This window comes from Labrus mixtus, chromosome 3, assembly GCF_963584025.1.
Source record: "Labrus mixtus chromosome 3, fLabMix1.1, whole genome shotgun sequence".
NCBI lineage: Eukaryota > Metazoa > Chordata > Actinopteri > Labriformes > Labridae > Labrus > Labrus mixtus.
Genome location: NC_083614.1, coordinates 12,085,853 through 12,112,420, shown reverse-complemented (window position 1 = coordinate 12,112,420; position 26,568 = coordinate 12,085,853). Strand labels below are relative to the sequence as shown.

At 43.6% G+C, this 26,568-nt stretch overlaps 42 non-coding genes across 42 annotated transcripts; all 42 read left to right on the top strand.

The window, feature by feature from the left end:
- Positions 1-56: 56 nt before the first annotated feature.
- On the top strand, positions 57-128 carry trnae-cuc (transfer RNA glutamic acid (anticodon CUC)). Its single transcript has one exon. It is a non-coding gene; the product is annotated as a tRNA-Glu (tRNA).
- A 962-nt stretch (positions 129-1,090) lies between these two features.
- trnae-cuc (transfer RNA glutamic acid (anticodon CUC)) lies at positions 1,091-1,162 on the top strand. Its single transcript has one exon. It is a non-coding gene; the product is annotated as a tRNA-Glu (tRNA).
- A 962-nt stretch (positions 1,163-2,124) lies between these two features.
- On the top strand, positions 2,125-2,196 carry trnae-cuc (transfer RNA glutamic acid (anticodon CUC)). The gene has a single exon. It is a non-coding gene; the product is annotated as a tRNA-Glu (tRNA).
- Positions 2,197-2,527: 331 nt separating this feature from the next.
- Positions 2,528-2,599, top strand: trnae-uuc (transfer RNA glutamic acid (anticodon UUC)). Its single transcript has one exon. It is a non-coding gene; the product is annotated as a tRNA-Glu (tRNA).
- Positions 2,600-3,158: 559 nt separating this feature from the next.
- On the top strand, positions 3,159-3,230 carry trnae-cuc (transfer RNA glutamic acid (anticodon CUC)). Its single transcript has one exon. It is a non-coding gene; the product is annotated as a tRNA-Glu (tRNA).
- Positions 3,231-3,561: 331 nt separating this feature from the next.
- Positions 3,562-3,633, top strand: trnae-uuc (transfer RNA glutamic acid (anticodon UUC)). The gene has a single exon. It is a non-coding gene; the product is annotated as a tRNA-Glu (tRNA).
- Positions 3,634-4,192: 559 nt separating this feature from the next.
- trnae-cuc (transfer RNA glutamic acid (anticodon CUC)) lies at positions 4,193-4,264 on the top strand. Its single transcript has one exon. It is a non-coding gene; the product is annotated as a tRNA-Glu (tRNA).
- Positions 4,265-4,595: 331 nt separating this feature from the next.
- On the top strand, positions 4,596-4,667 carry trnae-uuc (transfer RNA glutamic acid (anticodon UUC)). Its single transcript has one exon. It is a non-coding gene; the product is annotated as a tRNA-Glu (tRNA).
- Positions 4,668-5,226: 559 nt separating this feature from the next.
- Positions 5,227-5,298, top strand: trnae-cuc (transfer RNA glutamic acid (anticodon CUC)). The gene has a single exon. It is a non-coding gene; the product is annotated as a tRNA-Glu (tRNA).
- Positions 5,299-5,629: 331 nt separating this feature from the next.
- On the top strand, positions 5,630-5,701 carry trnae-uuc (transfer RNA glutamic acid (anticodon UUC)). The gene has a single exon. It is a non-coding gene; the product is annotated as a tRNA-Glu (tRNA).
- A 559-nt stretch (positions 5,702-6,260) lies between these two features.
- Positions 6,261-6,332, top strand: trnae-cuc (transfer RNA glutamic acid (anticodon CUC)). Its single transcript has one exon. It is a non-coding gene; the product is annotated as a tRNA-Glu (tRNA).
- A 331-nt stretch (positions 6,333-6,663) lies between these two features.
- On the top strand, positions 6,664-6,735 carry trnae-uuc (transfer RNA glutamic acid (anticodon UUC)). Its single transcript has one exon. It is a non-coding gene; the product is annotated as a tRNA-Glu (tRNA).
- Positions 6,736-7,294: 559 nt separating this feature from the next.
- trnae-cuc (transfer RNA glutamic acid (anticodon CUC)) lies at positions 7,295-7,366 on the top strand. Its single transcript has one exon. It is a non-coding gene; the product is annotated as a tRNA-Glu (tRNA).
- Positions 7,367-7,697: 331 nt separating this feature from the next.
- trnae-uuc (transfer RNA glutamic acid (anticodon UUC)) lies at positions 7,698-7,769 on the top strand. The gene has a single exon. It is a non-coding gene; the product is annotated as a tRNA-Glu (tRNA).
- Positions 7,770-8,328: 559 nt separating this feature from the next.
- trnae-cuc (transfer RNA glutamic acid (anticodon CUC)) lies at positions 8,329-8,400 on the top strand. The gene has a single exon. It is a non-coding gene; the product is annotated as a tRNA-Glu (tRNA).
- Positions 8,401-8,731: 331 nt separating this feature from the next.
- Positions 8,732-8,803, top strand: trnae-uuc (transfer RNA glutamic acid (anticodon UUC)). The gene has a single exon. It is a non-coding gene; the product is annotated as a tRNA-Glu (tRNA).
- A 559-nt stretch (positions 8,804-9,362) lies between these two features.
- Positions 9,363-9,434, top strand: trnae-cuc (transfer RNA glutamic acid (anticodon CUC)). Its single transcript has one exon. It is a non-coding gene; the product is annotated as a tRNA-Glu (tRNA).
- Positions 9,435-9,765: 331 nt separating this feature from the next.
- On the top strand, positions 9,766-9,837 carry trnae-uuc (transfer RNA glutamic acid (anticodon UUC)). The gene has a single exon. It is a non-coding gene; the product is annotated as a tRNA-Glu (tRNA).
- Positions 9,838-10,396: 559 nt separating this feature from the next.
- Positions 10,397-10,468, top strand: trnae-cuc (transfer RNA glutamic acid (anticodon CUC)). The gene has a single exon. It is a non-coding gene; the product is annotated as a tRNA-Glu (tRNA).
- A 331-nt stretch (positions 10,469-10,799) lies between these two features.
- On the top strand, positions 10,800-10,871 carry trnae-uuc (transfer RNA glutamic acid (anticodon UUC)). The gene has a single exon. It is a non-coding gene; the product is annotated as a tRNA-Glu (tRNA).
- Positions 10,872-11,430: 559 nt separating this feature from the next.
- trnae-cuc (transfer RNA glutamic acid (anticodon CUC)) lies at positions 11,431-11,502 on the top strand. Its single transcript has one exon. It is a non-coding gene; the product is annotated as a tRNA-Glu (tRNA).
- A 331-nt stretch (positions 11,503-11,833) lies between these two features.
- Positions 11,834-11,905, top strand: trnae-uuc (transfer RNA glutamic acid (anticodon UUC)). Its single transcript has one exon. It is a non-coding gene; the product is annotated as a tRNA-Glu (tRNA).
- Positions 11,906-12,464: 559 nt separating this feature from the next.
- On the top strand, positions 12,465-12,536 carry trnae-cuc (transfer RNA glutamic acid (anticodon CUC)). The gene has a single exon. It is a non-coding gene; the product is annotated as a tRNA-Glu (tRNA).
- A 331-nt stretch (positions 12,537-12,867) lies between these two features.
- Positions 12,868-12,939, top strand: trnae-uuc (transfer RNA glutamic acid (anticodon UUC)). Its single transcript has one exon. It is a non-coding gene; the product is annotated as a tRNA-Glu (tRNA).
- Positions 12,940-13,498: 559 nt separating this feature from the next.
- On the top strand, positions 13,499-13,570 carry trnae-cuc (transfer RNA glutamic acid (anticodon CUC)). The gene has a single exon. It is a non-coding gene; the product is annotated as a tRNA-Glu (tRNA).
- A 331-nt stretch (positions 13,571-13,901) lies between these two features.
- trnae-uuc (transfer RNA glutamic acid (anticodon UUC)) lies at positions 13,902-13,973 on the top strand. The gene has a single exon. It is a non-coding gene; the product is annotated as a tRNA-Glu (tRNA).
- A 559-nt stretch (positions 13,974-14,532) lies between these two features.
- trnae-cuc (transfer RNA glutamic acid (anticodon CUC)) lies at positions 14,533-14,604 on the top strand. Its single transcript has one exon. It is a non-coding gene; the product is annotated as a tRNA-Glu (tRNA).
- A 331-nt stretch (positions 14,605-14,935) lies between these two features.
- trnae-uuc (transfer RNA glutamic acid (anticodon UUC)) lies at positions 14,936-15,007 on the top strand. Its single transcript has one exon. It is a non-coding gene; the product is annotated as a tRNA-Glu (tRNA).
- Positions 15,008-15,566: 559 nt separating this feature from the next.
- trnae-cuc (transfer RNA glutamic acid (anticodon CUC)) lies at positions 15,567-15,638 on the top strand. Its single transcript has one exon. It is a non-coding gene; the product is annotated as a tRNA-Glu (tRNA).
- A 962-nt stretch (positions 15,639-16,600) lies between these two features.
- Positions 16,601-16,672, top strand: trnae-cuc (transfer RNA glutamic acid (anticodon CUC)). The gene has a single exon. It is a non-coding gene; the product is annotated as a tRNA-Glu (tRNA).
- A 331-nt stretch (positions 16,673-17,003) lies between these two features.
- On the top strand, positions 17,004-17,075 carry trnae-uuc (transfer RNA glutamic acid (anticodon UUC)). The gene has a single exon. It is a non-coding gene; the product is annotated as a tRNA-Glu (tRNA).
- Positions 17,076-17,634: 559 nt separating this feature from the next.
- On the top strand, positions 17,635-17,706 carry trnae-cuc (transfer RNA glutamic acid (anticodon CUC)). Its single transcript has one exon. It is a non-coding gene; the product is annotated as a tRNA-Glu (tRNA).
- Positions 17,707-18,668: 962 nt separating this feature from the next.
- On the top strand, positions 18,669-18,740 carry trnae-cuc (transfer RNA glutamic acid (anticodon CUC)). The gene has a single exon. It is a non-coding gene; the product is annotated as a tRNA-Glu (tRNA).
- A 953-nt stretch (positions 18,741-19,693) lies between these two features.
- Positions 19,694-19,765, top strand: trnae-cuc (transfer RNA glutamic acid (anticodon CUC)). The gene has a single exon. It is a non-coding gene; the product is annotated as a tRNA-Glu (tRNA).
- Positions 19,766-20,096: 331 nt separating this feature from the next.
- trnae-uuc (transfer RNA glutamic acid (anticodon UUC)) lies at positions 20,097-20,168 on the top strand. Its single transcript has one exon. It is a non-coding gene; the product is annotated as a tRNA-Glu (tRNA).
- A 559-nt stretch (positions 20,169-20,727) lies between these two features.
- trnae-cuc (transfer RNA glutamic acid (anticodon CUC)) lies at positions 20,728-20,799 on the top strand. The gene has a single exon. It is a non-coding gene; the product is annotated as a tRNA-Glu (tRNA).
- Positions 20,800-22,155: 1,356 nt separating this feature from the next.
- trnae-uuc (transfer RNA glutamic acid (anticodon UUC)) lies at positions 22,156-22,227 on the top strand. Its single transcript has one exon. It is a non-coding gene; the product is annotated as a tRNA-Glu (tRNA).
- Positions 22,228-22,786: 559 nt separating this feature from the next.
- Positions 22,787-22,858, top strand: trnae-cuc (transfer RNA glutamic acid (anticodon CUC)). Its single transcript has one exon. It is a non-coding gene; the product is annotated as a tRNA-Glu (tRNA).
- Positions 22,859-23,812: 954 nt separating this feature from the next.
- Positions 23,813-23,884, top strand: trnae-cuc (transfer RNA glutamic acid (anticodon CUC)). Its single transcript has one exon. It is a non-coding gene; the product is annotated as a tRNA-Glu (tRNA).
- A 331-nt stretch (positions 23,885-24,215) lies between these two features.
- trnae-uuc (transfer RNA glutamic acid (anticodon UUC)) lies at positions 24,216-24,287 on the top strand. The gene has a single exon. It is a non-coding gene; the product is annotated as a tRNA-Glu (tRNA).
- A 559-nt stretch (positions 24,288-24,846) lies between these two features.
- Positions 24,847-24,918, top strand: trnae-cuc (transfer RNA glutamic acid (anticodon CUC)). The gene has a single exon. It is a non-coding gene; the product is annotated as a tRNA-Glu (tRNA).
- A 331-nt stretch (positions 24,919-25,249) lies between these two features.
- trnae-uuc (transfer RNA glutamic acid (anticodon UUC)) lies at positions 25,250-25,321 on the top strand. Its single transcript has one exon. It is a non-coding gene; the product is annotated as a tRNA-Glu (tRNA).
- Positions 25,322-26,568: the final 1,247 nt, after the last annotated feature.

Here is a 26,568-nt window from a genome sequence, read left to right as displayed (position 1 = left end):
GTGTTTTGTCAGACAAATTGATAACTTCTGTGTTCTCCTACTTCACACCGACGGGCTCCCTAATGGTCTAGTGGCTAGGATTCAGCGCTCTCACCGCCGCGGCCCGGGTTCGATTCCCGGTCAGGGAATGTGCTTTTAAAGCAGTGATGGTGGTGTTGGCATGCATAAAACAAAATCAAAAACACTCCGCTGAAAAAAGGAAAGTACTTCTAAACCCAAGCTACGTTAAGTACCATTTGATTTGGACTTGCTCAGGATTAGAATCTGACAGGTTTTCTGCTTAAAGGGTTACACTAAGGACAGTGACAATTACATGGGGAACCACAGCAAATGATATGATAATACAGTCTTGCAGAATTTGCCTGGGTTTGATTTTATTGACTGGAACTGCAAAAGAAGTTGTGTGTTTTGTCAGACAAATTAATAACTTCTGTGTTCTCCTACTTCACACCAACAGGCTCCCTAATGGTCTAGTGGCTAGGATTCAGCGCTTTCACCACTGCGGCCCAGGTTCGATTCCCAGTTAGGGATTATGTATTTAATGCTGGGAAGTACCAATAGTACCAATCTCTGCCTTGGTGTCCCAGCTCTATATTGGTCCACATTGTCATCTGACCTAGTCAGCCTGAAATGGAGTATGTCCATGTACAAAAACAGTTGTGTTTACCTGAAAGTAAAGTTATGAGTCCAAAACAGAGAGCCAAGCTAAGCCCTAGTCATTTGTGATTGGCTCAGAGTTTGGAGCGTACCTTGGGCTATAGCTGAAGAAGTAAAGTAGTCCAAAAAACCCTATAGTGCTTACACTCAAGCAGGATTTCAAACAAGTGGGAACAACTTTAACCTCATTGCTGGAAAAACGCTTGCATGGGTTCACTTTACAGGCACATGTTTTAAGCCTTTTTTAGCTTCAGCTGATGCAGTGATGTGCACAAGTGTTGCAAACACAAAGAAAAACAACAAAGCAAATGTCATTCAAATTTTGCTGGACATTCCTCAAGTCTGAAGTACTTGACCAGAGTTGCTGAAAAATGGTTCATGTTTACAGGAAGACTTGATTCACTGGTGTGTCCACCAGCTGTCTTCCACTGGCTCCCTGATGGTCTAGTGGCTAGGATTCGGCGCTCTCACCGCAGCGGCCCGGGTTCGATTCCCGGTCAGGGAATGTGCTTTTAAAGCAGTGATGGTGGTGTTGGCATGCATAAAACAAAATCAAAAACACTCCGCTGAAAAAAGGAAAGTACTTCTAAACCCGAGCTACGTTAAGTACCATTTGATTTGGACTTGCTCAGGATTAGAATCTGACAGGATTTCTGCTTAAAGGGTTACACTAAGGACAGTGACAATTACATGGGGAACCACAGCAAATGATATGATAATACAGTCTTGCAGAATTTGCCTGGATTTAATTTTATTGACTGGAACTGCAAAAGAAGTTGTGTGTTTTGTCAGACAAATTGATAACTTCTGTGTTCTCCTACTTCACACCAACAGGCTCCCTAATGGTCTAGTGGCTAGGATTCAGCGCCTTCACTGCTGCGGCCTGTGTTCGATTCCCGGTTAGGGAATATGTATTTAATGCTGGGAAGTACCAATAGTACCAGTCTCTGCCTTGGTGTCCCAGCTCTATATTGGTCCACATTGTCATCTGACCTAGTCAGCATGAAATGGAGTATCTCCATGTTCAAAAACAGTTGTGTTTACCTGAAAGTAAAGTTGTGAGTCCAAAACAGAGAGCCAAGCTAAGCCCTAGTCATTTGTGATTGGCTCAGAGTTTGGAGCGTACCTTGGGCTATAGCTGAAGAAGTAAAGTAGTCCAAAAAACCCTATAGTGCTTACACTCAAGCAGGATTTCAAACAAGTGGGAACAACTTTAACCTCATTGCTGGAAAAACGCTTGCATGGGTTCACTTTACAGGCACATGTTTTAAGCCTTTTTTAGCTTCAGCTGATGCAGTGATGTGCACAAGTGTTGCAAACACAAAGAAAAACAACAAAGCAAATGTCATTCAAATTTTGCTGGACGTTCCTCAAGTCTGAAGTACTTGACCAGAGTTGCTGAAAAATGGTTCATGTTTACAGGAAGACTTGATTCACTGGTGTGTCCACCAGCTGTCTTCCACTGGCTCCCTGATGGTCTAGTGGCTAGGATTCGGCGCTCTCACCACCGCGGCCTGGGTTCGATTCCTGGTCAGGGAATGTGCTTTTAAAGCAGTGATGGTGGTGTTGGCATGCATAAAACAAAATCAAAAACACTCCGCTGAAAAAAGGAAAGTACTTCTAAACCCGAGCTACGTTAAGTACCATTTGATTTGGACTTGCTCAGGATTAGAATCTGACAGGTTTTCTGCTTAAAGGGTTACACTAAGGACAGTGACAATTACATGGGGAACCACAGCAAATGATATGATAATACAGTCTTGCAGAATTTGCCTGGGTTTGATTTTATTGACTGGAACTGCAAAAGAAGTTGTGTGTTTTGTCAGACAAATTGATAACTTCTGTGTTCTCCTACTTCACACCGACGGGCTCCCTAATGGTCTAGTGGCTAGGATTCAGCGCTTTCACTGCTGCGGCCCGGGTTCGATTCCCGGTTAGGGATTATGTATTTAATGCTGGGAAGTACCAATAGTACCAATCTCTGCCTTGGTGTCCCAGCTCTATATTGGTCCACATTGTCATCTGACCTAGTCAGCATGAAATGGAGTATCTCCATGTTCAAAAACAGTTGTGTTTACCTGAAAGTAAAGTTGTGAGTCCAAAACAGAGAGCCAAGCTAAGCCCTAGTCATTTGTGATTGGCTCAGAGTTTGGAGCGTACCTTGGGCTATAGCTGAAGAAGTAAAGTAGTCCAAAAAACCCTATAGTGCTTACACTCAAGCAGGATTTCAAACAAGTGGGAACAACTTTAACCTCATTGCTGGAAAAACGCTTGCATGGGTTCACTTTACAGGCACATGTTTTAAGCCTTTTTTAGCTTCAGCTGATGCAGTGATGTGCACAAGTGTTGCAAACACAAAGAAAAACAACAAAGCAAATGTCATTCAAATTTTGCTGGACGTTCCTCAAGTCTGAAGTACTTGACCAGAGTTGCTGAAAAATGGTTCATGTTTACAGGAAGACTTGATTCACTGGTGTGTCCACCAGCTGTCTTCCACTGGCTCCCTGATGGTCTAGTGGCTAGGATTCGGCGCTCTCACCGCCGCGGCCCGGGTTCGATTCCCGGTCAGGGAATGTGCTTTTAAAGCAGTGATGGTGGTGTTGGCATGCATAAAACAAAATCAAAAACACTCCGCTGAAAAAAGGAAAGTACTTCTAAACCCGAGCTACATTAAGTACCATTTGATTTGGACTTGCTCAGGATTAGAATCTGACAGGTTTTCTGCTTAAAGGGTTACACTAAGGACAGTGACAATTACATGGGGAACCACAGCAAATGATATGATAATACAGTCTTGCAGAATTTGCCTGGGTTTGATTTTATTGACTGGAACTGCAAAAGAAGTTGTGTGTTTTGTCAGACAAATTGATAACTTCTGTGTTCTCCTACTTCACACCAACGGGCTCCCTAATGGTCTAGTGGCTAGGATTCAGCGCTTTCACCGCTGCGGCCCGGGTTCGATTCCCGGTTAGGGAATATGTATTTAATGCTGGGAAGTACCAATAGTACCAATCTCTGCCTTGGTGTCCCAGCTCTATATTGGTCCACATTGTCATCTGACCTAGTCAGCCTGAAATGGAGTATGTCCATGTACAAAAACAGTTGTGTTTACCTGAAAGTAGAGTTATGAGTCCAAAACAGAGAGCCAAGCGAAGCCCTAGTCATTTGTGATTGGCTCAGAGTTTGGAGCGTACCTTGGGCTATAGCTGAAGAAGTAAAGTAGTCCAAAAAACCCTATAGTGCTTACACTCAAGCAGGATTTCAAACAAGTGGGAACAACTTTAACCTCATTGCTGGAAAAACGCTTGCATGGGTTCACTTTACAGGCACATGTTTTAAGCCTTTTTTAGCTTCAGCTGATGCAGTGATGTGCACAAGTGTTGCAAACACAAAGAAAAACAACAAAGCAAATGTCATTAAAATTTTGCTGGACGTTCCTCAAGTCTGAAGTACTTGACCAGAGTTGCTGAAAAATGGTTCATGTTTACAGGAAGACTTGATTCACTGGTGTGTCCAGCAGCTGTCTTCCACTGGCTCCCTGATGGTCTAGTGGCTAGGATTCGGCGCTCTCACCGCCGCGGCCCGGGTTCGATTCCCGGTCAGGGAATGTGCTTTTAAAGCAGTGATGGTGGTGTTGGCATGCATAAAACAAAATCAAAAACACTCCGCTGAAAAAAGGAAAGTACTTCTAAACCCGAGCTACGTTAAGTACCATTTGATTTGGACTTGCTCAGGATTAGAATCTGACAGGATTTCTGCTTAAAGGGTTACACTAAGGACAGTGACAATTACATGGGGAACCACAGCAAATGATATGATAATACAGTCTTGCAGAATTTGCCTGGGTTTGATTTTATTGACTGGAACTGCAAAAGAAGTTGTGTGTTTTGTCAGACAAATTGATAACTTCTGTGTTCTCCTACTTCGCACCGACAGGCTCCCTAATGGTCTAGTGGCTAGGATTCAGCGCTTTCACCGCTGCGGCCCGGGTTCGATTCCCGGTTAGGGAATATGTATTTAATGCTGGGAAGTACCAATAGTACAAATCTCTGCCTTGGTGTCCCAGCTCTATATTGGTCCACATTGTCATCTGACCTAGTCAGCCTGAAATGGAGTATGTCCATGTACAAAAACAGTTGTGTTTACCTGAAAGTAAAGTTATGAGTCCAAAGCAGAGAGCCAAGCTAAGCCCTAGTCATTTGTGATTGGCTCAGAGTTTGGAGCGTACCTTGGGCTATAGCTGAAGAAGTAAAGTAGTCCAAAAAACCCTATAGTGCTTACACTCAAGCAGGATTTCAAACAAGTGGGAACAACTTTAACCTCATTGCTGGAAAAACGCTTGCATGGGTTCACTTTACAGGCACATGTTTTAAGCCTTTTTTAGCTTCAGCTGATGCAGTGATGTGCACAAGTGTTGCAAACACAAAGAAAAACAACAAAGCAAATGTCATTCAAATTTTGCTGGACGTTCCTCAAGTCTGAAGTACTTGACCAGAGTTGCTGAAAAATGGTTCATGTTTACAGGAAGACTTGATTCACTGGTGTGTCCACCAGCTGTCTTCCACTGGCTCCCTGATGGTCTAGTGGCTAGGATTCGGCGCTCTCACCGCCGCGGCCCGGGTTCGATTCCCGGTCAGGGAATGTGCTTTTAAAGCAGTGATGGTGGTGTTGGCATGCATAAAACAAAATCAAAAACACTCCGCTGAAAAAAGGAAAGTACTTCTAAACCCGAGCTACATTAAGTACCATTTGATTTGGACTTGCTCAGGATTAGAATCTGACAGGTTTTCTGCTTAAAGGGTTACACTAAGGACAGTGACAATTACATGGGGAACCACAGCAAATGATATGATAATACAGTCTTGCAGAATTTGCCTGGGTTTGATTTTATTGACTGGAACTGCAAAAGAAGTTGTGTGTTTTGTCAGACAAATTGATAACTTCTGTGTTCTCCTACTTCATACCAACGGGCTCCCTAATGGTCTAGTGGCTAGGATTCAGCGCTTTCACCGCTGCGGCCCGGGTTCGATTCCCGGTTAGGGAATATGTATTTAATGCTGGGAAGTACCAATAGTACCAATCTCTGCCTTGGTGTCCCAGCTCTATATTGGTCCACATTGTCATCTGACCTAGTCAGCCTGAAATGGAGTATGTCCATGTACAAAAACAGTTGTGTTTACCTGAAAGTAGAGTTATGAGTCCAAAACAGAGAGCCAAGCGAAGCCCTAGTCATTTGTGATTGGCTCAGAGTTTGGAGCGTACCTTGGGCTATAGCTGAAGAAGTAAAGTAGTCCAAAAAACCCTATAGTGCTTACACTCAAGCAGGATTTCAAACAAGTGGGAACAACTTTAACCTCATTGCTGGAAAAACGCTTGCATGGGTTCACTTTACAGGCACATGTTTTAAGCCTTTTTTAGCTTCAGCTGATGCAGTGATGTGCACAAGTGTTGCAAACACAAAGAAAAACAACAAAGCAAATGTCATTCAAATTTTGCTGGACGTTCCTCAAGTCTGAAGTACTTGACCAGAGTTGCTGAAAAATGGTTCATGTTTACAGGAAGACTTGATTCACTGGTGTGTCCAGCAGCTGTCTTCCACTGGCTCCCTGATGGTCTAGTGGCTAGGATTCGGCGCTCTCACCGCCGCGGCCCGGGTTCGATTCCCGGTCAGGGAATGTTCTTTTAAAGCAGTGATGGTGGTGTTGGCATGCATAAAACAAAATCAAAAACACTCCGCTGAAAAAAGGAAAGTACTTCTAAACACGAGCTACGTTAAGTACCATTTGATTTGGACTTGCTCAGGATTAGAATCTGACAGGTTTTCTGCTTAAAGGGTTACACTAAGGACAGTGACAATTACATGGGGAACCACAGCAAATGATATGATAATACAGTCTTGCAGAATTTGCCTGGGTTTGATTTTATTGACTGGAACTGCAAAAGAAGTTGTGTGTTTTGTCAGACAAATTGATAACTTCTGTGTTCTCCTACTTCACACCGACGGGCTCCCTAATGGTCTAGTGGCTAGGATTCAGCGCTTTCACTGCTGCGGCCCGGGTTCGATTCCCGGTTAGGGATTATGTATTTAATGCTGGGAAGTACCAATAGTACCAATCTCTGCCTTGGTGTCCCAGCTCTATATTGGTCCACATTGTCATCTGACCTAGTCAGCATGAAATGGAGTATCTCCATGTTCAAAAACAGTTGTGTTTACCTGAAAGTAAAGTTGTGAGTCCAAAACATAGAGCCAAGCTAAGCCCTAGTCATTTGTGATTGGCTCAGAGTTTGGAGCGTACCTTGGGCTATAGCTGAAGAAGTAAAGTAGTCCAAAAAACCCTATAGTGCTTACACTCAAGCAGGATTTCAAACAAGTGGGAACAACTTTAACCTCATTGCTGGAAAAACGCTTGCATGGGTTCACTTTACAGGCACATGTTTTAAGCCTTTTTTAGCTTCAGCTGATGCAGTGATGTGCACAAGTGTTGCAAACACAAAGAAAAACAACAAAGCAAATGTCATTCAAATTTTGCTGGACGTTCCTCAAGTCTGAAGTACTTGACCAGAGTTGCTGAAAAATGGTTCATGTTTACAGGAAGACTTGATTCACTGGTGTGTCCAGCAGCTGTCTTCCACTGGCTCCCTGATGGTCTAGTGGCTAGGATTCGGCGCTCTCACCGCCGCGGCCCGGGTTCGATTCCCGGTCAGGGAATGTTCTTTTAAAGCAGTGATGGTGGTGTTGGCATGCATAAAACAAAATCAAAAACACTCCGCTGAAAAAAGGAAAGTACTTCTAAACACGAGCTACGTTAAGTACCATTTGATTTGGACTTGCTCAGGATTAGAATCTGACAGGTTTTCTGCTTAAAGGGTTACACTAAGGACAGTGACAATTACATGGGGAACCACAGCAAATGATATGATAATACAGTCTTGCAGAATTTGCCTGGGTTTGATTTTATTGACTGGAACTGCAAAAGAAGTTGTGTGTTTTGTCAGACAAATTGATAACTTCTGTGTTCTCCTACTTCACACCGACGGGCTCCCTAATGGTCTAGTGGCTAGGATTCAGCGCTTTCACTGCTGCGGCCCGGGTTCGATTCCCGGTTAGGGATTATGTATTTAATGCTGGGAAGTACCAATAGTACCAATCTCTGCCTTGGTGTCCCAGCTCTATATTGGTCCACATTGTCATCTGACCTAGTCAGCATGAAATGGAGTATCTCCATGTTCAAAAACAGTTGTGTTTACCTGAAAGTAAAGTTGTGAGTCCAAAACATAGAGCCAAGCTAAGCCCTAGTCATTTGTGATTGGCTCAGAGTTTGGAGCGTACCTTGGGCTATAGCTGAAGAAGTAAAGTAGTCCAAAAAACCCTATAGTGCTTACACTCAAGCAGGATTTCAAACAAGTGGGAACAACTTTAACCTCATTGCTGGAAAAACGCTTGCATGGGTTCACTTTACAGGCACATGTTTTAAGCCTTTTTTAGCTTCAGCTGATGCAGTGATGTGCACAAGTGTTGCAAACACAAAGAAAAACAACAAAGCAAATGTCATTCAAATTTTGCTGGACGTTCCTCAAGTCTGAAGTACTTGACCAGAGTTGCTGAAAAATGGTTCATGTTTACAGGAAGACTTGATTCACTGGTGTGTCCAGCAGCTGTCTTCCACTGGCTCCCTGATGGTCTAGTGGCTAGGATTCGGCGCTCTCACCGCCGCGGCCCGGGTTCGATTCCCGGTCAGGGAATGTGCTTTTAAAGCAGTGATGGTGGTGTTGGCATGCATAAAACAAAATCAAAAACACTCCGCTGAAAAAAGGAAAGTACTTCTAAACCCGAGCTACATTAAGTACCATTTGATTTGGACTTGCTCAGGATTAGAATCTGACAGGTTTTCTGCTTAAAGGGTTACACTAAGGACAGTGACAATTACATGGGGAACCACAGCAAATGATATGATAATACAGTCTTGCAGAATTTGCCTGGGTTTGATTTTATTGACTGGAACTGCAAAAGAAGTTGTGTGTTTTGTCAGACAAATTGATAACTTCTGTGTTCTCCTACTTCACACCAACGGGCTCCCTAATGGTCTAGTGGCTAGGATTCAGCGCTTTCACCGCTGCGGCCCGGGTTCGATTCCCGGTTAGGGAATATGTATTTAATGCTGGGAAGTACCAATAGTACCAATCTCTGCCTTGGTGTCCCAGCTCTATATTGGTCCACATTGTCATCTGACCTAGTCAGCCTGAAATGGAGTATGTCCATGTACAAAAACAGTTGTGTTTACCTGAAAGTAGAGTTATGAGTCCAAAACAGAGAGCCAAGCGAAGCCCTAGTCATTTGTGATTGGCTCAGAGTTTGGAGCGTACCTTGGGCTATAGCTGAAGAAGTAAAGTAGTCCAAAAAACCCTATAGTGCTTACACTCAAGCAGGATTTCAAACAAGTGGGAACAACTTTAACCTCATTGCTGGAAAAACGCTTGCATGGGTTCACTTTACAGGCACATGTTTTAAGCCTTTTTTAGCTTCAGCTGATGCAGTGATGTGCACAAGTGTTGCAAACACAAAGAAAAACAACAAAGCAAATGTCATTCAAATTTTGCTGGACGTTCCTCAAGTCTGAAGTATTTGACCAGAGTTGCTGAAAAATGGTTCATGTTTACAGGAAGACTTGATTCACTGGTGTGTCCACCAGCTGTCTTCCACTGGCTCCCTGATGGTCTAGTGGCTAGGATTCGGCGCTCTCACCGCCGCGGCCCGGGTTCGATTCCCGGTCAGGGAATGTGCTTTTAAAGCAGTGATGGTGGTGTTGGCATGCATAAAACAAAATCAAAAACACTCCGCTGAAAAAAGGAAAGTACTTCTAAACCCGAGCTACGTTAAGTACCATTTGATTTGGACTTGCTCAGGATTAGAATCTGACAGGTTTTCTGCTTAAAGGGTTACACTAAGGACAGTGACAATTACATGGGGAACCACAGCAAATGATATGATAATACAGTCTTGCAGAATTTGCCTGGGTTTGATTTTATTGACTGGAACTGCAAAAGAAGTTGTGTGTTTTGTCAGACAAATTGATAACTTCTGTGTTCTCCTACTTCACACCGACGGGCTCCCTAATGGTCTAGTGGCTAGGATTCAGCGCTTTCACTGCTGCGGCCCGGGTTCGATTCCCGGTTAGGGATTATGTATTTAATGCTGGGAAGTACCAATAGTACCAATCTCTGCCTTGGTGTCCCAGCTCTATATTGGTCCACATTGTCATCTGACCTAGTCAGCATGAAATGGAGTATCTCCATGTTCAAAAACAGTTGTGTTTACCTGAAAGTAAAGTTGTGAGTCCAAAACAGAGAGCCAAGCTAAGCCCTAGTCATTTGTGATTGGCTCAGAGTTTGGAGCGTACCTTGGGCTATAGCTGAAGAAGTAAAGTAGTCCAAAAAACCCTATAGTGCTTACACTCAAGCAGGATTTCAAACAAGTGGGAACAACTTTAACCTCATTGCTGGAAAAACGCTTGCATGGGTTCACTTTACAGGCACATGTTTTAAGCCTTTTTTAGCTTCAGCTGATGCAGTGATGTGCACAAGTGTTGCAAACACAAAGAAAAACAACAAAGCAAATGTCATTCAAATTTTGCTGGACGTTCCTCAAGTCTGAAGTACTTGACCAGAGTTGCTGAAAAATGGTCCATGTTTACAGGAAGACTTGATTCACTGGTGTGTCCACCAGCTGTCTTCCACTGGCTCCCTGATGGTCTAGTGGCTAGGATTCGGCGCTCTCACCGCCGCGGCCCGGGTTCGATTCCCGGTCAGGGAATGTGCTTTTAAAGCAGTGATGGTGGTGTTGGCATGCATAAAACAAAATCAAAAACACTCCGCTGAAAAAAGGAAAGTACTTCTAAACACGAGCTACGTTAAGTACCATTTGATTTGGACTTGCTCAGGATTAGAATCTGACAGGTTTTCTGCTTAAAGGGTTACACTAAGGACAGTGACAATTACATGGGGAACCACAGCAAATGATATGATAATACAGTCTTGCAGAATTTGCCTGGGTTTGATTTTATTGACTGGAACTGCAAAAGAAGTTGTGTGTTTTGTCAGACAAATTGATAACTTCTGTGTTCTCCTACTTCACACCGACGGGCTCCCTAATGGTCTAGTGGCTAGGATTCAGCGCTTTCACTGCTGCGGCCCGGGTTCGATTCCCGGTTAGGGATTATGTATTTAATGCTGGGAAGTACCAATAGTACCAATCTCTGCCTTGGTGTCCCAGCTCTATATTGGTCCACATTGTCATCTGACCTAGTCAGCATGAAATGGAGTATCTCCATGTTCAAAAACAGTTGTGTTTACCTGAAAGTAAAGTTGTGAGTCCAAAACAGAGAGCCAAGCTAAGCCCTAGTCATTTGTGATTGGCTCAGAGTTTGGAGCGTACCTTGGGCTATAGCTGAAGAAGTAAAGTAGTCCAAAAAACCCTATAGTGCTTACACTCAAGCAGGATTTCAAACAAGTGGGAACAACTTTAACCTCATTGCTGGAAAAACGCTTGCATGGGTTCACTTTACAGGCACATGTTTTAAGCCTTTTTTAGCTTCAGCTGATGCAGTGATGTGCACAAGTGTTGCAAACACAAAGAAAAACAACAAAGCAAATGTCATTCAAATTTTGCTGGACGTTCCTCAAGTCTGAAGTACTTGACCAGAGTTGCTGAAAAATGGTTCATGTTTACAGGAAGACTTGATTCACTGGTGTGTCCACCAGCTGTCTTCCACTGGCTCCCTGATGGTCTAGTGGCTAGGATTCGGCGCTCTCACTGCCGCGGCCCGGGTTCGATTCCCGGTCAGGGAATGTGCTTTTAAAGCAGTGATGGTGGTGTTGGCATGCATAAAACAAAATCAAAAACACTCCGCTGAAAAAAGGAAAGTACTTCTAAACCCGAGCTACATTAAGTACCATTTGATTTGGACTTGCTCAGGATTAGAATCTGACAGGTTTTCTGCTTAAAGGGTTACACTAAGGACAGTGACAATTACATGGGGAACCACAGCAAATGATATGATAATACAGTCTTGCAGAATTTGCCTGGGTTTGATTTTATTGACTGGAACTGCAAAAGAAGTTGTGTGTTTTGTCAGACAAATTGATAACTTCTGTGTTCTCCTACTTCACACCAACGGGCTCCCTAATGGTCTAGTGGCTAGGATTCAGCGCTTTCACCGCTGCGGCCCGGGTTCGATTCCCGGTTAGGGAATATGTATTTAATGCTGGGAAGTACCAATAGTACCAATCTCTGCCTTGGTGTCCCAGCTCTATATTGGTCCACATTGTCATCTGACCTAGTCAGCCTGAAATGGAGTATGTCCATGTACAAAAACAGTTGTGTTTACCTGAAAGTAGAGTTATGAGTCCAAAACAGAGAGCCAAGCGAAGCCCTAGTCATTTGTGATTGGCTCAGAGTTTGGAGCGTACCTTGGGCTATAGCTGAAGAAGTAAAGTAGTCCAAAAAACCCTATAGTGCTTACACTCAAGCAGGATTTCAAACAAGTGGGAACAACTTTAACCTCATTGCTGGAAAAACGCTTGCATGGGTTCACTTTACAGGCACATGTTTTAAGCCTTTTTTAGCTTCAGCTGATGCAGTGATGTGCACAAGTGTTGCAAACACAAAGAAAAACAACAAAGCAAATGTCATTCAAATTTTGCTGGACGTTCCTCAAGTCTGAAGTATTTGACCAGAGTTGCTGAAAAATGGTTCATGTTTACAGGAAGACTTGATTCACTGGTGTGTCCACCAGCTGTCTTCCACTGGCTCCCTGATGGTCTAGTGGCTAGGATTCGGCGCTCTCACCGCCGCGGCCCGGGTTCGATTCCCAGTCAGGGAATGTGCTTTTAAAGCAGTGATGGTGGTGTTGGCATGCATAAAACAAAATCAAAAACACTCCGCTGAAAAAAGGAAAGTACTTCTAAACCCGAGCTACGTTAAGTACCATTTGATTTGGACTTGCTCAGGATTAGAATCTGACAGGTTTTCTGCTTAAAGGGTTACACTAAGGACAGTGACAATTACATGGGGAACCACAGCAAATGATATGATAATACAGTCTTGCAGAATTTGCCTGGGTTTGATTTTATTGACTGGAACTGCAAAAGAAGTTGTGTGTTTTGTCAGACAAATTGATAACTTCCGTGTTCTCCTACTTCACACCGACGGGCTCCCTAATGGTCTAGTGGCTAGGATTCAGCGCTTTCACTGCTGCGGCCCGGGTTCGATTCCCGGTTAGGGATTATGTATTTAATGCTGGGAAGTACCAATAGTACCAATCTCTGCCTTGGTGTCCCAGCTCTATATTGGTCCACATTGTCATCTGACCTAGTCAGCATGAAATGGAGTATCTCCATGTTCAAAAACAGTTGTGTTTACCTGAAAGTAAAGTTGTGAGTCCAAAACAGAGAGCCAAGCTAAGCCCTAGTCATTTGTGATTGGCTCAGAGTTTGGAGCGTACCTTGGGCTATAGCTGAAGAAGTAAAGTAGTCCAAAAAACCCTATAGTGCTTACACTCAAGCAGGATTTCAAACAAGTGGGAACAACTTTAACCTCATTGCTGGAAAAACGCTTGCATGGGTTCACTTTACAGGCACATGTTTTAAGCCTTTTTTAGCTTCAGCTGATGCAGTGATGTGCACAAGTGTTGCAAACACAAAGAAAAACAACAAAGCAAATGTCATTCAAATTTTGCTGGACGTTCCTCAAGTCTGAAGTACTTGACCAGAGTTGCTGAAAAATGGTCCATGTTTACAGGAAGACTTGATTCACTGGTGTGTCCACCAGCTGTCTTCCACTGGCTCCCTGATGGTCTAGTGGCTAGGATTCGGTGCTCTCACCGCCGCGGCCCGGGTTCGATTCCCGGTCAGGGAATGTGCTTTTAAAGCAGTGATGGTGGTGTTGGCATGCATAAAACAAAATCAAAAACACTCCGCTGAAAAAATGAAAGTACTTCTAAACCCGAGCTACGTTAAGTACCATTTGATTTGGACTTGCTCAGGATTAGAATCTGACAGGTTTTCTGCTTAAAGGGTTACACTAAGGACAGTGACAATTACATGGGGAACCACAGCAAATGATATGATAATACAGTCTTGCAGAATTTGCCTGGGTTTGATTTTATTGACTGGAACTGCAAAAGAAGTTGTGTGTTTTGTCAGACAAATTGATAACTTCTGTGTTCTCCTACTTCACACCGACGGGCTCCCTAATGGTCTAGTGGCTAGGATTCAGCGCTTTCACTGCTGCGGCCCGGGTTCGATTCCCGGTTAGGGATTATGTATTTAATGCTGGGAAGTACCAATAGTACCAATCTCTGCCTTGGTGTCCCAGCTCTATATTGGTCCACATTGTCATCTGACCTAGTCAGCATGAAATGGAGTATCTCCATGTTCAAAAACAGTTGTGTTTACCTGAAAGTAAAGTTGTGAGTCCAAAACAGAGAGCCAAGCTAAGCCCTAGTCATTTGTGATTGGCTCAGAGTTTGGAGCGTACCTTGGGCTATAGCTGAAGAAGTAAAGTAGTCCAAAAAACCCTATAGTGCTTACACTCAAGCAGGATTTCAAACAAGTGGGAACAACTTTAACCTCATTGCTGGAAAAACGCTTGCATGGGTTCACTTTACAGGCACATGTTTTAAGCCTTTTTTAGCTTCAGCTGATGCAGTGATGTGCACAAGTGTTGCAAACACAAAGAAAAACAACAAAGCAAATGTCATTCAAATTTTGCTGGACGTTCCTCAAGTCTGAAGTACTTGACCAGAGTTGCTGAAAAATGGTCCATGTTTACAGGAAGACTTGATTCACTGGTGTGTCCACCAGCTGTCTTCCACTGGCTCCCTGATGGTCTAGTGGCTAGGATTCGGCGCTCTCACCGCCGCGGCCCGGGTTCGATTCCCGGTCAGGGAATGTGCTTTTAAAGCAGTGATGGTGGTGTTGGCATGCATAAAACAAAATCAAAAACACTCCGCTGAAAAAAGGAAAGTACTTCTAAACCCGAGCTACGTTAAGTACCATTTGATTTGGACTTGCTCAGGATTAGAATCTGATAGGTTTTCTGCTTAAAGGGTTACACTAAGGACAGTGACAATTACATGGGGAACCACAGCAAATGATATGATAATACAGTCTTGCAGAATTTTCCTGGGTTTGATTTTATTGACTGGAACTGCAAAAGAAGTTGTGTGTTTTGTCAGACAAATTGATAACTTCTGTGTTCTCCTACTTCACACCGACGGGCTCCCTAATGGTCTAGTGGCTAGGATTCAGCGCTTTCACCGCTGCGGCCTGGGTTCGTTTCCCGGTTAGGGAATATGTATTTAATGCTGGGAAGTACCAATAGTACCAATCTCTGCCTTGGTGTCCCAGCTCTATATTGGTCCACATTGTCATCTGACCTAGTCAGCCTGAAATGGAGTATGTCCATGTACAAAAACAGTTGTGTTTACCTGAAAGTAGAGGTATGAGTCCAAAACAGAGAGCCAAGCTAAGCCCTAGTCATTTGTGATTGGCTCAGAGTTTGGAGCGTACCTTGGGCTATAGCTGAAGAAGTAAAGTAGTCCAAAAAACCCTATAGTGCTTACACTCAAGCAGGATTTCAAACAAGTCGGAACAACTTTAACCTCATTGCTGGAAAAACGCTTGCATGGGTTCACTTTACAGGCACATGTTTTAAGCCTTTTTTAGCTTCAGCTGATGCAGTGATGTGCACAAGTGTTGCAAACACAAAGAAAAACAACAAAGCAAATGTCATTCAAATTTTGCTGGACGTTCCTCAAGTCTGAAGTACTTGACCAGAGTTGCTGAAAAATGGTTCATGTTTACAGGAAGACTTGATTCACTGGTGTGTCCACCAGCTGTCTTCCACTGGCTCCCTGATGGTCTAGTGGCTAGGATTCGGCGCTCTCACCACCGCGGCCCGGGTTCGATTCCTGGTCAGGGAATGTGCTTTTAAAGCAGTGATGGTGGTGTTGGCATGCATAAAACAAAATCAAAAACACTCCGCTGAAAAAAGGAAAGTACTTCTAAACCCGAGCTACGTTAAGTACCATTTGATTTGGACTTGCTCAGGATTAGAATCTGACAGGATTTCTGCTTAAAGGGTTACACTAAGGACAGTGACAATTACATGGGGAACCACAGCAAATGATATGATAATACAGTCTTGCAGAATTTGCCTGGGTTTGATTTTATTGACTGGAACTGCAAAAGAAGTTGTGTGTTTTGTCAGACAAATTGATAACTTCTGTGTTCTCCTACTTCACACCAACAGGCTCCCTAATGGTGTAGTGGCTAGGTTTCAGCGCTTTCACCGCTGCGGCCCGGGTTCGATTCCCAGTCAGGGAATATGTATTTAATGCTGGGAAGTACCAATAGTACCAATCTCTGCCTTGGTGTCCCAGCTCTATATTGGTCCACATTGTCATCTGACCTAGTCAGCCTGAAATGGAGTATGTCCATGTACAAAAACAGTTGTGTTTACCTGAAAGTAGAGTTATGAGTCCAAAACAGAGAGCCAAGCTAAGCCCTAGTCATTTGTGATTGGCTCAGAGTTTGGAGCGTACCTTGGGCTATAGCTGAAGAAGTAAAGTAGTCCAAAAAACCCTATAGTGCTTACACTCAAGTAGGATTTCAAACAAGTCGGAACAACTTTAACCTCATTGCTGGAAAAACGCTTGCATGGGTTCACTTTACAGGCACATGTTTTAAGCCTTTTTTAGCTTCAGCTGATGCAGTGATGTGCACAAGTGTTGCAAACACAAAGAAAAACAACAAAGCAAATGTCATTCAAATTTTGCTGGACGTTCCTCAAGTCTGAAGTATTTGACCAGAGTTGCTGAAAAATGGTTCATGTTTACAGGAAGACTTGATTCACTGGTGTGTCCACCAGCTGTCTTCCACTGGCTCCCTGATGGTCTAGTGGCTAGGATTCGGCGCTCTCACCGCCGCGGCCCGGGTTCGATTCCCAGTCAGGGAATGTGCTTTTAAAGCAGTGATGGTGGTGTTGGCATGCATAAAACAAAATCAAAAACACTCCGCTGAAAAAAGGAAAGTACTTCTAAACCCGAGCTACGTTAAGTACCATTTGATTTGGACTTGCTCAGGATTAGAATCTGATAGGTTTTCTGCTTAAAGGGTTACACTAAGGACAGTGACAATTACATGGGGAACCACAGCAAATGATATGATAATACAGTCTTGCAGAATTTTCCTGGGTTTGATTTTATTGACTGGAACTGCAAAAGAAGTTGTGTGTTTTGTCAGACAAATTGATAACTTCTGTGTTCTCCTACTTCACACCGACGGGCTCCCTAATGGTCTAGTGGCTAGGATTCAGCGCTTTCACCGCTGCGGCCTGGGTTCGTTTCCCGGTTAGGGAATATGTATTTAATGCTGGGAAGTACCAATAGTACCAATCTCTGCCTTGGTGTCCCAGCTCTATATTGGTCCACATTGTCATCTGACCTAGTCAGCCTGAAATGGAGTATGTCCATGTACAAAAACAGTTGTGTTTACCTGAAAGTAGAGTTATGAGTCCAAAACAGAGAGCCAAGCTAAGCCCTAGTCATTTGTGATTGGCTCAGAGTTTGGAGCGTACCTTGGGCTATAGCTGAAGAAGTAAAGTAGTCCAAAAAACCCTATAGTGCTTACACTCAAGCAGGATTTCAAACAAGTCGGAACAACTTTAACCTCATTGCTGGAAAAACGCTTGCATGGGTTCACTTTACAGGCACATGTTTTAAGCCTTTTTTAGCTTCAGCTGATGCAGTGATGTGCACAAGTGTTGCAAACACAAAGAAAAACAACAAAGCAAATGTCATTCAAATTTTGCTGGACGTTCCTCAAGTCTGAAGTACTTGACCAGAGTTGCTGAAAAATGGTTCATGTTTACAGGAAGACTTGATTCACTGGTGTGTCCACCAGCTGTCTTCCACTGGCTCCCTGATGGTCTAGTGGCTAGGATTCGGCGCTCTCACCACCGCGGCCCGGGTTCGATTCCTGGTCAGGGAATGTGCTTTTAAAGCAGTGATGGTGGTGTTGGCATGCATAAAACAAAATCAAAAACACTCCGCTGAAAAAAGGAAAGTACTTCTAAACCCGAGCTACGTTAAGTACCATTTGATTTGGACTTGCTCAGGATTAGAATCTGACAGGATTTCTGCTTAAAGGGTTACACTAAGGACAGTGACAATTACATGGGGAACCACAGCAAATGATATGATAATACAGTCTTGCAGAATTTGCCTGGGTTTGATTTTATTGACTGGAACTGCAAAAGAAGTTGTGTGTTTTGTCAGACAAATTGATAACTTCTGTGTTCTCCTACTTCACACCAACAGGCTCCCTAATGGTGTAGTGGCTAGGTTTCAGCGCTTTCACCGCTGCGGCCCGGGTTCGATTCCCAGTCAGGGAATATGTATTTAATGCTGGGAAGTACCAATAGTACCAATCTCTGCCTTGGTGTCCCAGCTCTATATTGGTCCACATTGTCATCTGACCTAGTCAGCCTGAAATGGAGTATGTCCATGTACAAAAACAGTTGTGTTTACCTGAAAGTAGAGTTATGAGTCCAAAACAGAGAGCCAAGCTAAGCCCTAGTCATTTGTGATTGGCTCAGAGTTTGGAGCGTACCTTGGGCTATAGCTGAAGAAGTAAAGTAGTCCAAAAAACCCTATAGTGCTTACACTCAAGCAGGATTTCAAACAAGTCGGAACAACTTTAACCTCATTGCTGGAAAAACGCTTGCATGGGTTCACTTTACAGGCACATGTTTTAAGCCTTTTTTAGCTTCAGCTGATGCAGTGATGTGCACAAGTGTTGCAAACACAAAGAAAAACAACAAAGCAAATGTCATTCAAATTTTGCTGGACGTTCCTCAAGTCTGAAGTACTTGACCAGAGTTGCTGAAAAATGGTTCATGTTTACAGGAAGACTTGATTCACTGGTGTGTCCACCAGCTGTCTTCCACTGGCTCCCTGATGGTCTAGTGGCTAGGATTCGGCGCTCTCACCGCCGCGGCCCGGGTTCGATTCCCGGTCAGGGAATGTGCTTTTAAAGCAGTGATGGCATGCATAAAACAAAATCAAAAACACTCCGCTGAAAAAAGGAAAGTACTTCTAAACCCGAGCTACGTTAAGTACCATTTGATTTGGACTTGCTCAGGATTAGAATCTGACAGGTTTTCTGCTTAAAGGGTTACACTAAGGACAGTGACAATTACATGGGGAACCACAGCAAATGATATGATAATACAGTCTTGCAGAATTTGCCTGGGTTTGATTTTATTGACTGGAACTGCAAAAGAAGTTGTGTGTTTTGTCAGACAAATTGATAACTTCTGTGTTCTCCTACTTCACACTAACAGGCTCCCTAATGGTCTAGTGGCTAGGTTTCAGCACTTTCACCGCTGCGGCCTGGGTTCGATTCCCAGTCAGGGAATATGTATTTAATGCTGGGAAGTACCAATAGTACCAATCTCTGCCTTGGTGTCCCAGCTCTATATTGGTCCACATTGTCATCTGACCTAGTCAGCCTGAAATGGAGTATGTCCATGTACAAAAACAGTTGTGTTTACCTGAAAGTAGAGTTATGAGTCCAAAACAGAGAGCCAAGCTAAGCCCTAGTCATTTGTGATTGGCTCAGAGTTTGGAGCGTACCTTGGGCTATAGCTGAAGAAGTAAAGTAGTCCAAAAAACCCTATAGTGCTTACACTCAAGCAGCATTTCAAACAAGTCGGAACAACTTTAACCTCATTGCTGGAAAAACGCTTGCATGGGTTCACTTTACAGGCACATGTTTTAAGCCTTTTTTAGCTTCAGCTGATGCAGTGATGTGCACAAGTGTTGCAAACACAAAGAAAAACAACAAAGCAAATGTCATTCAAATTTTGCTGGACGTTCCTCAAGTCTGAAGTACTTGATCAGAGTTGCTGAAAAATGGTCCATGTTTACAGGAAGACTTGATTCACTGGTGTGTCCACCAGCTGTCTTCCACTGGCTCCCTGATGGTCTAGTGGCTAGGATTCGGCGCTCTCACCGCCGCGGCCAGGGTTCGATTCCCGGTCAGGGAATGTGCTTTTAAAGCAGTGATGGTGGTGTTGGCATGCATAAAACAAAATCAAAAACACTCCGCTGAAAAAAGGAAAGTACTTCTAAACCCGAGCTACGTTAAGTACCATTTGATTTGGACTTGCTCAGGATTAGAATCTAACAGGTTTTCTGCTTAAAGGGTTACACTAAGGACAGTGACAATTACATGGGGAACCACAGCAAATGATATGATAATACAGTCTTGCAGAATTTGCCTGGGTTTGATTTTATTGACTGGAACTGCAAAAGAAGTTGTGTGTTTTGTCAGACAAATTGATAACTTCTGTGTTCTCCTACTTCACACCGACGGGCTCCCTAATGGTCTAGTGGCTAGGATTCAGCGCTTTCACCGCTGCGGCCCGGGTTCGATTCCCGGTTAGGGAATATGTATTTAATGCTGGGAAGTACCAATAGTACCAATCTCTGCCTTGGTGTCCCAGCTCTATATTGGTCCACATTGTCATCTGACCTAGTCAGCCTGAAATGGAGTATGTCCATGTACAAAAACAGTTGTGTTTACCTGAAAGTAAAGTTATGAGTCCAAAACAGAGAGCCAAGCTAAGCCCTAGTCATTTGTGATTGGCTCAGAGTTTGGAGCGTACCTTGGGCTATAGCTGAAGAAGTAAAGTAGTCCAAAAAACCCTATAGTGCTTACACTCAAGCAGGATTTCAAACAAGTGGGAACAACTTTAACCTCATTGCTGGAAAAACGCTTGCATGGGTTCACTTTACAGGCACATGTTTTAAGCCTTTTTTAGCTTCAGCTGATGCAGTGATGTGCACAAGTGTTGCAAACACAAAGAAAAACAACAAAGCAAATGTCATTCAAATTTTGCTGGACGTTCCTCAAGTCTGAAGTACTTGATCAGAGTTGCTGAAAAATGGTTCATGTTTACAGGAAGACTTGATTCACTGGTGTGTCCACCAGCTATCTTCCACTGGCTACCTGATGGTCTAGTGGCTAGGATTCGGCGCTCTCACCGCCGCGGCCCGGGTTCGATTCCCGGTCAGGGAATGTGCTTTTAAAGCAGTGATGGCATGCATAAAACAAAATCAAAAACACTCCGCTGAAAAAAGGAAAGTACTTCTAAACCCGAGCTACGTTAAGTACCATTTGATTTGGACTTGCTCAGGATTAGAATCTGACAGGTTTTCTGCTTAAAGGGTTACACTAAGGACAGTGACAATTACATGGGGAACCACAGCAAATGATATGATAATACAGTCTTGCAGAATTTGCCTGGGTTTGATTTTATTGACTGGAACTGCAAAAGAAGTTGTGTGTTTTGTCAGACAAATTGATAACTTCTGTGTTCTCCTACTTCACACCAACAGGCTCCCTAATGGTCTAGTGGCTAGGTTTCAGCGCTTTCACCGCTGCGGCCCGGGTTCGATTCCCAGTCAGGGAATATGTATTTAATGCTGGGAAGTACCAATAGTACCAATCTCTGCCTTGGTGTCCCAGCTCTATATTGGTCCACATTGTCATCTGACCTAGTCAGCCTGAAATGGAGTATGTCCATGTACAAAAACAGTTGTGTTTACCTGAAAGTAAAGTTATGAGTCCAAAACAGAGAGCCAAGCTAAGCCCTAGTCATTTGTGATTGGCTCAGAGTTTGGAGCGTACCTTGGGCTATAGCTGAAGAAGTAAAGTAGTCCAAAAAACCCTATAGTGCTTACACTCAAGCAGGATTTCAAACAAGTGGGAACAACTTTAACCTCATTGCTGGAAAAACGCTTGCATGGGTTCACTTTACAGGCACATGTTTTAAGCCTTTTTTAGCTTCAGCTGATGCAGTGATGTGCACAAGTGTTGCAAACACAAAGAAAAACAACAAAGCAAATGTCATTCAAATTTTGCTGGACATTCCTCAAGTCTGAAGTACTTGACCAGAGTTGCTGAAAAATGGTTCATGTTTACAGGAAGACTTGATTCACTGGTGTGTCCAGCAGCTGTCTTCCACTGGCTCCCTGATGGTCTAGTGGCTAGGATTCGGCGCTCTCACCGCAGCGGCCGGGGTTCGATTCCCGGTCAGGGAATGTGCTTTTAAAGCAGTGATGGTGGTGTTGGCATGCATAAAACAAAATCAAAAACACTCCGCTGAAAAAAGGAAAGTACTTCTAAACCCGAGCTACGTTAAGTACCATTTGATTTGGACTTGCTCAGGATTAGAATCTGACAGGTTTTCTGCTTAAAGGGTTACACTAAGGACAGTGACAATTACATGGGGAACCACAGCAAATGATATGATAATACAGTCTTGCAGAATTTGCCTGGGTTTGATTTTATTGACTGGAACTGCAAAAGAAGTTGTGTGTTTTGTCAGACAAATTGATAACTTCTGTGTTCTCCTACTTCACACCGACGGGCTCCCTAATGGTCTAGTGGCTAGGATTCAGCGCTTTCACCGCTGCGGCCCGGGTTCGATTCCCGGTTAGGGAATATGTATTTAATGCTGGGAAGTACCAATAGTACCAATCTCTGCCTTGGTGTCCCAGCTCTATATTGGTCCACATTGTCATCTGACCTAGTCAGCCTGAAATGGAGTATGTCCATGTACAAAAACAGTTGTGTTTACCTGAAAGTAGAGTTATGAGTCCAAAACAGAGAGCCAAGCTAAGCCCTAGTCATTTGTGATTGGCTCAGAGTTTGGAGCGTACCTTGGGCTATAGCTGAAGAAGTAAAGTAGTCCAAAAAACCCTATAGTGCTTACACTCAAGCAGGATTTCAAACAAGTCGGAACAACTTTAACCTCATTGCTGGAAAAACGCTTGCATGGGTTCACTTTACAGGCACATGTTTTAAGCCTTTTTTAGCTTCAGCTGATGCAGTGATGTGCACAAGTGTTGCAAACACAAAGAAAAACAACAAAGCAAATGTCATTCAAATTTTGCTGGACGTTCCTCAAGTCTGAAGTACTTGACCAGAGTTGCTGAAAAATGGTTCATGTTTACAGGAAGACTTGATTCACTGGTGTGTCCACCAGCTGTCTTCCACTGGCTCCCTGATGGTCTAGTGGCTAGGATTCGGCGCTCTCACCGCCGCGGCCCGGGTTCGATTCCCGGTCAGGGAATGTGCTTTTAAAGCAGTGATGGCATGCATAAAACAAAATCAAAAACACTCCGCTGAAAAAAGGAAAGTACTTCTAAACCCGAGCTACGTTAAGTACCATTTGATTTGGACTTGCTCAGGATTAGAATCTGACAGGTTTTCTGCTTAAAGGGTTACACTAAGGACAGTGACAATTACATGGGGAACCACAGCAAATGATATGATAATACAGTCTTGCAGAATTTGCCTGGGTTTGATTTTATTGACTGGAACTGCAAAAGAAGTTGTGTGTTTTGTCAGACAAATTGATAACTTCTGTGTTCTCCTACTTCACACTAACAGGCTCCCTAATGGTCTAGTGGCTAGGTTTCAGCACTTTCACCGCTGCGGCCTGGGTTCGATTCCCAGTCAGGGAATATGTATTTAATGCTGGGAAGTACCAATAGTACCAATCTCTGCCTTGGTGTCCCAGCTCTATATTGGTCCACATTGTCATCTGACCTAGTCAGCCTGAAATGGAGTATGTCCATGTACAAAAACAGTTGTGTTTACCTGAAAGTAGAGTTATGAGTCCAAAACAGAGAGCCAAGCTAAGCCCTAGTCATTTGTGATTGGCTCAGAGTTTGGAGCGTACCTTGGGCTATAGCTGAAGAAGTAAAGTAGTCCAAAAAACCCTATAGTGCTTACACTCAAGCAGCATTTCAAACAAGTCGGAACAACTTTAACCTCATTGCTGGAAAAACGCTTGCATGGGTTCACTTTACAGGCACATGTTTTAAGCCTTTTTTAGCTTCAGCTGATGCAGTGATGTGCACAAGTGTTGCAAACACAAAGAAAAACAACAAAGCAAATGTCATTCAAATTTTGCTGGACGTTCCTCAAGTCTGAAGTACTTGACCAGAGTTGCTGAAAAATGTGTTCATGTTTACAGGAAGACTTGATTCACTGGTGTGTCCAGCAGCTGTCTTCCACTGGCTCCCTGATGGTCTAGTGGCTAGGATTCGGCGCTCTCACCACCGCGGCCCGGGTTCGATTCCCGGTCAGGGAATGTGCTTTTAAAGCAGTGATGGTGGTGTTGGCATGCATAAAACAAAATCAAAAACACTCCGCTGAAAAAAGGAAAGTACTTCTAAACCCGAGCTACGTTAAGTACCATTTGATTTGGACTTGCTCAGGATTAGAATCTGACAGGATTTCTGCTTAAAGGGTTACACTAAGGACAGTGACAATTACATGGGGAACCACAGCAAATGATATGATAATACAGTCTTGCAGAATTTGCCTGGGTTTGATTTTATTGACTGGAACTGCAAAAGAAGTTGTGTGTTTTGTCAGACAAATTGATAACTTCTGTGTTCTCCTACTTCACACCAACGGGCTCCCTAATGGTCTAGTGGCTAGGATTCAGCGCTTTCACTGCTGCGGCCCGGGTTCGATTCCCGGTTAGGGAATATGTATTTAATGCTGGGAAGTACCAATAGTACCAATCTCTGCCTTGGTGTCCCAGCTCTATATTGGTCCACATTGTCATCTGACCTAGTCAGCCTGAAATGGAGTATGTCCATGTACAAAAACAGTTGTGTTTACCTGAAAGTAAAGTTATGAGTCCAAAACAGAGAGCCAAGCTAAGCCCTAGTCATTTGTGATTGGCTCAGAGTTTGGAGCGTACCTTGGGCTATAGCTGAAGAAGTAAAGTAGTCCAAAAAACCCTATAGTGCTTACACTCAAGTAGGATTTCAAACAAGTCGGAACAACTTTAACCTCATTGCTGGAAAAACGCTTGCATGGGTTCACTTTACAGGCACATGTTTTAAGCCTTTTTTAGCTTCAGCTGATGCAGTGATGTGCACAAGTGTTGCAAACACAAAGAAAAACAACAAAGCAAATGTCATTCAAATTTTGCTGGACGTTCCTCAAGTCTGAAGTACTTGATCAGAGTTGCTGAAAAATGGTCCATGTTTACAGGAAGACTTGATTCACTGGTGTGTCCAGCAGCTGTCTTCCACTGGCTCCCTGATGGTCTAGTGGCTAGGATTCGGCGCTCTCACCGCAGCGGCCCGGGTTCGATTCCCGGTCAGGGAATGTGCTTTTAAAGCAGTGATGGTGGTGTTGGCATGCATAAAACAAAATCAAAAACATTCCGCTGAAAAAAGGAAAGTACTTCTAAACCCGAGCTACGTTAAGTACCGTTTGATTTGGACTTGCTCAGGATTAGAATCTGACAGGTTTTCTGCTTAAAGGGTTACACTAAGGACAGTGACAATTACATGGGGAACCACAGCAAATGATATGATAATACAGTCTTGCAGAATTTGCCTGGGTTTGATTTTATTGACTGGAACTGCAAAAGAAGTTGTGTGTTTTGTCAGACAAATTGATAACTTCTGTGTTCTCCTACTTCACACCAACGGGCTCCCTAATGGTCTAGTGGCTAGGATTCAGCGCTTTCACCACTGCGGCCCGGGTTCGATTCCCGGTTAGGGAATATGTATTTAATGCTGGGAAGTACCAATAGTACAAATCTCTGCCTTGGTGTCCCAGCTCTATATTGGTCCACATTGTCATCTGACCTAGTCAGCCTGAAATGGAGTATGTCCATGTACAAAAACAGTTGTGTTTACCTGAAAGTAAAGTTATGAGTCCAAAACAGAGAGCCAAGCTAAGCCCTAGTCATTTGTGATTGGCTCAGAGTTTGGAGCGTACCTTGGGCTATAGCTGAAGAAGTAAAGTAGTCCAAAAAACCCTATAGTGCTTACACTCAAGCAGGATTTCAAACAAGTGGGAACAACTTTAACCTCATTGCTGGAAAAACGCTTGCATGGGTTCACTTTACAGGCACATGTTTTAAGCCTTTTTTAGCTTCAGCTGATGCAGTGATGTGCACAAGTGTTGCAAACACAAAGAAAAACAACAAAGCAAATGTCATTCAAATTTTGCTGGACGTTCCTCAAGTCTGAAGTACTTGACCAGAGTTGCTGAAAAATGGTTCATGTTTACAGGAAGACTTGATTCACTGGTGTGTCCACCAGCTGTCTTCCACTGGCTCCCTGATGGTCTAGTGGCTAGGCTTCGGCGCTCTCACCGCCGCGGCCGGGTTCGATTCCCGGTCAGGGAATGTGCTTTTAAAGCAGTGATGGTGGTGTTGGCATGCATAAAACAAAATCAAAAACACTCCGCTGAAAAAAGGAAAGTACTTCTAAACCCGAGCTACGTTAAGTACCATTTGATTTGGACTTGCTCAGGATTAGAATCTGACAGGTTTTCTGCTTAAAGGGTTACACTAAGGACAGTGACAATTACATGGGGAACCACAGCAAATGATATGATAATACAGTCTTGCAGAATTTGCCTGGGTTTGATTTTATTGACTGGAACTGCAAAAGAAGTTGTGTGTTTTGTCAGACAAATTGATAACTTCTGTGTTCTCCTACTTCACACCAACGGGCTCCCTAATGGTCTAGTGGCTAGGATTAAGCGCCTTCACCGCTGCGGCCGGGGTTCGATTCCCGGATAGGGAATATGTATTTAATGCTGGGAAGTACCAATCTCTGCCTTGGTGTCCCAGCTCTATATTGGTCCACATTGTCATCTGACCTAGTCAGCCTGAAATGGAGTATGTCCATGTACAAAAACAGTTGTGTTTACCTGAAAGTAGAGTTATGAGTCCAAAACAGAGACCCAAGCGAATTCCTAGTCATTTGTGATTGGCTCAGAGTTTGGAGCGTACCTTGG